This window comes from Dipodomys merriami, unplaced genomic scaffold (assembly GCF_024711535.1).
Source record: "Dipodomys merriami isolate MVZ:Mamm:240054 unplaced genomic scaffold, mDipMer1.0.p SCAF_411, whole genome shotgun sequence".
In the NCBI taxonomy this organism is placed as follows: domain Eukaryota; kingdom Metazoa; phylum Chordata; class Mammalia; order Rodentia; family Heteromyidae; genus Dipodomys; species Dipodomys merriami.
Window position 1 is genome coordinate 65,169 of NW_027205727.1, and position 6,000 is coordinate 71,168.

The following is a 6,000-nucleotide window of genomic DNA, read 5'->3' on the forward strand; positions in this document are numbered from 1 at the left end:
ACAGCCCTAAGGCAATGAGTTCAAGCTTTAAAATTGGATATTTGTGATGTATAGAAATTAATAGTGTGTAATGTAGATGTGATTTGTCATCCAGTATTAAGTTATTAGTCATTGATTTTTGTGTTAAATAATAGGAAAGAGGGAAACTGCAGCTTTCATTACAGACTCCTTGACTCCTTGTGGAGTTACAGTAAAACCCCATCTTGCCTCTGGGTAGTGGGTTTCCAGCATTTCTCTTGGGCTTTAATTTGCTAAAGCTGTGCACATATGTAAAAAAAATGAAAAAAAATAGATTATTTTAGGGGAGATGTAGGTGTAGAATTATTGCTTATGTCATTTCTTAAGCAGTTAATGCTCTTAATGCTTAAAAGAAGGCTAGCATTGTTTGCACAAAAAGTCGGTGATTCCCTCCCCCAAATAGTAATGAAATTACATCTGTTGAATAAACTTTTTACGTCATCTAATAATAAAAGCTGAAAAAAACCTTTGTTTCTATTTATAAAAAAATGCTTTTCTATATGTATCCTTGATAACAGATTTTGAAGAAATCATGTAAGATGATAAAGCATTTGAATGGTACAGTGGATGTAAAAGAAATTCAGTTTAAAGAACATTTGTTTTTACATTAAATATTTATTTGAAATCAAATGATTTTGTACATAAAGCTCAATAATATAAAAAAAGAAATTAATATAGTGTGTATAATTAATATAGTGTGTATACATGTGCAAAATGCACATATGTGTCAGTTGTGGGGCTTGAACTCTGGACCTGAGTCCTGTCCTGCAGCTCTTAAGCTCAAAGCTATTACTCTACCACTTGAGCCACAATGTCACTTCTGATTTTCTGGTGGTTTATAGGAAAGAGGATGTCTCACAGAGTTTTCTGTGTTGGCTGGCTTTGAACCATGATCCTCAGCTCTCAGCCTCCTGAGTAGGATTATAGGTGTGTGCCACCAGCACCTGGCAAAATTCACTTTTAAGAATTGCTCTTAGGGGCTGGGAAGGTGGCTCGGTGGTAGAGCGCTTGCCTTGCATGCATGAGGCCCTGGGTTCCATTCCTCAGCACCACATAAGCAAAAAGAAAAAAGCCAGAAGTGGTGCTGTGGCTCAAGTGGTAGAGCGCTAGCCTTGAGCTGAAGAGCTGACGGACAGCGCCCAGGCCCAGCGTTCAGGCCCCACAACCAGGCCCCCCCCCAAAAAAAAAGAATTGCTCTTAGAGGTAATAGGGTTGTGGGGGTATTTCATTAAGTCACTATTCATTTGAGGATGGCAGTGAACTCATTTCAAATAACAGTAAACCAATTGTGATTGGGTAGGCTTATAATTTTAATTTAAGAGGTGAAGTCAGGAAGTTCACTAGTTTGAGAGCAACCCAACCTACATACTAAGATCCTCCAAACTAAGTTTCTGTTTGTGTGCATATATGGTTGTTTATATATATCCACACATTCAAACATGCATGCATACATGTGCACATAGATAAAATACTGCTAGGTTATTGTAAAAAATGCTCATAGCAATGGTGAGCCAGGGAATGTGCTTAGTATCCTCTTTATATATACATACTGGTCCACGTAGAAGTAGACTATTTTTGTAAAGCTGAGCACTTGAAATTTCATCTTGTTTTATGCTGCAACAGACATAAAAGTAAAGAAACAGCCAAAGGTGGTGTTTGCCTCTAAGTCTAGATATTCATGAACTGAGACGTGAAGATCAAGGAATAGAGCCACCAGAGACAGAAAAGCCTACAAGGCTAGCTCCAATTAGCCACCAAAAAAGCTGAGTTGTGGGCATGGGATAAGAGGTAGAGAGCTCTGAGCAAGGAAATTCAACAAGCACAAAATCTGAGTTTATATAACAAGGTAGAAGCTGAGTTGTGGCACAAGGGCTAGAGCACTAGCCTTGAGGAAAAAAAGCTCAGAAAGCCCTCAAGCCCTGAATTCACCTGCAGGCCACACAAATGCACACAAAATTGTTCAACCATATTAAAAACGTTACTGTCAACTACTCGAGAGATGGAGGATGGTGGCTCAGGAGTAAAGCATGTGTTCTGCATGGGTGAGACCCAAGGTTTGAACCTTAACTACTACAAACATTAAGAAACGCCTTGGGGCTGGGTTGGTGGCTCAGTGGTAGAGCACTTGCCTTGCATGCCTGAGGCCCTGGGTCCGATTCCTTAGCCACACATAAGCAAAAAGACAAAAGCCGGAAGTGGCACTGTGGCTCAAGTGGTAGAGCGCTAGCCTTGAGCTGAAGAGCTGAGGGACAGCACCCAGGCCCAGAGTTCAGGCGCCATGACTGGACCCCCCCCAATAAAAGAAACTACCTTGTGAATATATAAACATAATAGTGATACATGCTTAACAATATGAACTTGAAATTTTCAAAGGTATATATTGATGTTATAGCTCATGATTAAAATGAACTGGTTACTGATTTAAAGTGAACTGATTACTGATATATTTGGTTTAGTAGAAATAATACACAAAACTGACTTTTACCCAGGTATCAGTGGCTCATGCCTGTAATCCTAGTTGCTCAGAAGGCTGAGATGTCAGAATTGTGGCTTAAAGTTAGCCTGGCCAGTCAGTGAGACTAATCACCAATTAACTAGCAGAAAACTGGAAGTGGCTCTGTGGCTCAAAGTGGCAGAGTGCCATCCTTCAATCAAAAAGCTCAGGGAGGGTTGGGAAGGTGACTTAGTAGTAAAGTGCTTGCCTTGCATGCATGAGGCCCTGGGTTCAATTCCTCAGCACCATGTAAGCAGAGAAAAAAAGCTGGAAGTGGCGCTGTGGCTCAAGTAGAGCGCTAGCCCTGAGCTGAAAAGTTGAAGGACAGCGCCCAGGCCCAGATTTCAGGCCCCACGACTGACAAAAAACAATCTCAGAATACCTAGGCTATTAAATCCTGGCCATGACTGCAGTGAACTTACATTCCTAAAGCTGGCTAGGTTGCTGGCTTAGCCCCTCCCCTCACACTGTTCACTCCTTTGCCTGTCTACAGAGGACTAGAAAAGAATAAGGTGATTGAAAAGCACCCATAAAATTGGCTTTTCTACTTTTATAGCACATAGACATACAGATAAGACAGAGACAGACAGACACACAAACCAGTTGGAAGTGGCATATTCTCCCATCTTTTATGAACTGGATGATTTCTGAGAAGGGATGGTTCACAGACTTCAGTTCTCCTACCTAGTCCTGTCACATACCTGAGTTCAAACAGGTCCTGAGTTCAAACCCTACAACCAAAACTTAAAAAAAACTGATTTCTTCCTCTTTGTCTTTGTTCCTCTGTTTCTTTCATTCAATACCTTTTTTCCTTATCTACCTATAACTGAATACTTCATGTCATTCCATTTTCTACTTCTTCCTTTTCACTTTTGGGTATTGAACTATGGAATGTAGATACTATAGACCAGACTATTCTTTCTTCTTTTAACATAAAAAGTCTGCATATTTAAGTTACTCAATGTTTTCCCTACAATTCAAAATCTTACAAGTGACTTTAGTTCACTTTCAATAGCACTGTGCAGGGGACACTCACTTCCTCTGCTGTCCCTTATAAATTTTCTGCTGTACATTTCACCTGTCCATAAACTAGCACTAAGAAACATTTCTGCCTTTATTTTGAACACAATGGGATTTGTTAGGCTAGGTAATGATAAGTGAAGGAAACCTTTTCTTTTCACTTACTTATTGTGATTGTACCCATGACATGCTATATATTTAAGTTTCTCACTGTTGTAGTATCAGTTCTCTCTGAACTACTTTTCAGTTTGTTTTCTTTATAGCACCGAGGTGACACTATTGATGATGAATTTGTAGCTTTGCACTTGATACAAAGATGCCTTAAATTGGAGCATTACCCATAGCCCCCAAATGTTTTTATTTACTTAGACCTTTTTGCAAACTAAGTAAAATTAGATAAATCTCAAGGGATGTTTCAGAGATTACACTCCTTTTTCTTCGGCCTGTGTAACTAGAAACACACACACACACACACACACACACACACACACACACACACACACACACACACACACACACACACGATATCTCCCTAATTCAAGGTAAACCAGATTTGCAAAATATTTAATTTTTGCTTCCTGGGCATCCCTCCCCCTCCCGCCCTCCCTCAGGTAGTGGGTGAAGAATCTTGCAATTTTTCTTGAGGTTTTTCAGTCAGTGATGGTATTCTACTTTTGAAGGCCCAGCTCCAGTTTTGCCTGTTTAGTAATTAAAGGTGAAGTCTGAAGTATTGCCTGACTTTACTGCAATGTTGATTTTGAACTGTGATCCTCAGCTCAGACTGCACAATATTTTTCAACATTTTAGAAATTTTCCATTGCCCCTTTACTTTAAAGGATAATGTAAAAAGCTACAAATCTAATGATTGGAAAGGTTTTGGTCAACATTAAGATATTTAGTTCTGAGTTGTACCCAAAGTCAGAGGACTAGCCTTAGTAAAGATGGTGGGGGACAGTCCCAGACCCTGAGAAAAAAGGAATGAAGGAAGAGAGGGATGGAGGGATAAACAGTATTCAAAAGAAGAATGTCTGATACCTGGTGAAACAATTATTCTTTTAGAAGTAGGACTCAAGAAAAATGGCTTTTATAAAAAGCAAACTCTTGAATCATTTAGAAAATGATGTAAACAAAGGCTCTGATATTTTTGTAGACTGTTGGAATAAATCCACTAATATACTGTCTTCATTTACATAGACACACAAAAGTTGACCTAAGTTTAGAATTCCTAGAGCCATGTTACATGCCAGTATATAGTAAAATCAAATAAGTCCTGTAGGCATTTGGAAATATGTCTGTATTTCCCCAGGAAGTGCTTAATTAGTAAACCAAGACCAGGACTCCAAATCCTATAGAACCCAGTCATTCTTCATAAGGTCTGAACTGTTTGCTTAAATTAAAAGCACTTACATAAAGAAAATTTTGTGTGCTTTTCTGAGGTTTTGTACTCTGGACATGAGTGCCATCCTTGACCTTTTATTTTCTTTTTAACCAATGCTATCCGTCTACCATTTGAGCCCCAGCAACAATTCATGGTTAATTGCAGATATTTCTACTGACTTTCCTGCCAGGGCTGGCTTCAAAGGAGATTCTCTGATCTTGGTTTCCAGAAAAGCTAGGAATAAAAACATGAGCCCTTTGTGCTGTCCTGAAGAAATCTTTTTTCTCTGGGAAATAGAGGCTTCATCCAGAGTCTCATTTCAGGTTTCCTAGTCCTTCCACAATTCTAGTATTTATTTTTTTCAAACAGGGCCATTTAGTCCTGACCATGAGTATATTTACAAGATGAAGACAGTGAAATTACACTTCAAGTGTTGTCTGCTCACACTGTTCATCCCTTTGCTTGACTGCAGAGGCTTAGAAAAAAATATCGAAAATATAAGAAAATAGAAAAATTGGGACGCACCTGTTTTTCTATCTTTTATGCCACATAGACACACACTCAGACACACACACACACACACACACATACACATGCACATACACACATACATACACAAGCTAGTTGGAAGTGGCTCATTGGCCCACCTTTTATAAACTGGATGCTTTCTGAGAAGGGATGGTTTTCAGACTATAGTTCTTCTAACTAGGCCTCTCATATTGCTAGAATTAACACACATGAACCACAAAATCCAATTCATTCAAGATAGGTCTGTTGGTAATGTATTCTATGCAAGGTAATTAAGATGAATTTGGATTGGTGTGTTTGAGGGAGGTGGGGATAATAATAAAGGGTGACAGTGACCCGGATGCACTATACTCACAAAGCTGTGGAATGGAAACCCTTTATACAAACTCTTAAAGATAATAGGAGGAATGGGAAGGGGAAACAAAGGAGGAGGCAACAATGCTTGATAAGAAATGTACTCATTACCTTGGCCATGTAATTGTAACCCCTCTGTTCGGTATTTTCACAATAAAAAAAGATAATAGGAGAAAATGTTTTTGAATAAAACAATTATGTAGGGTAA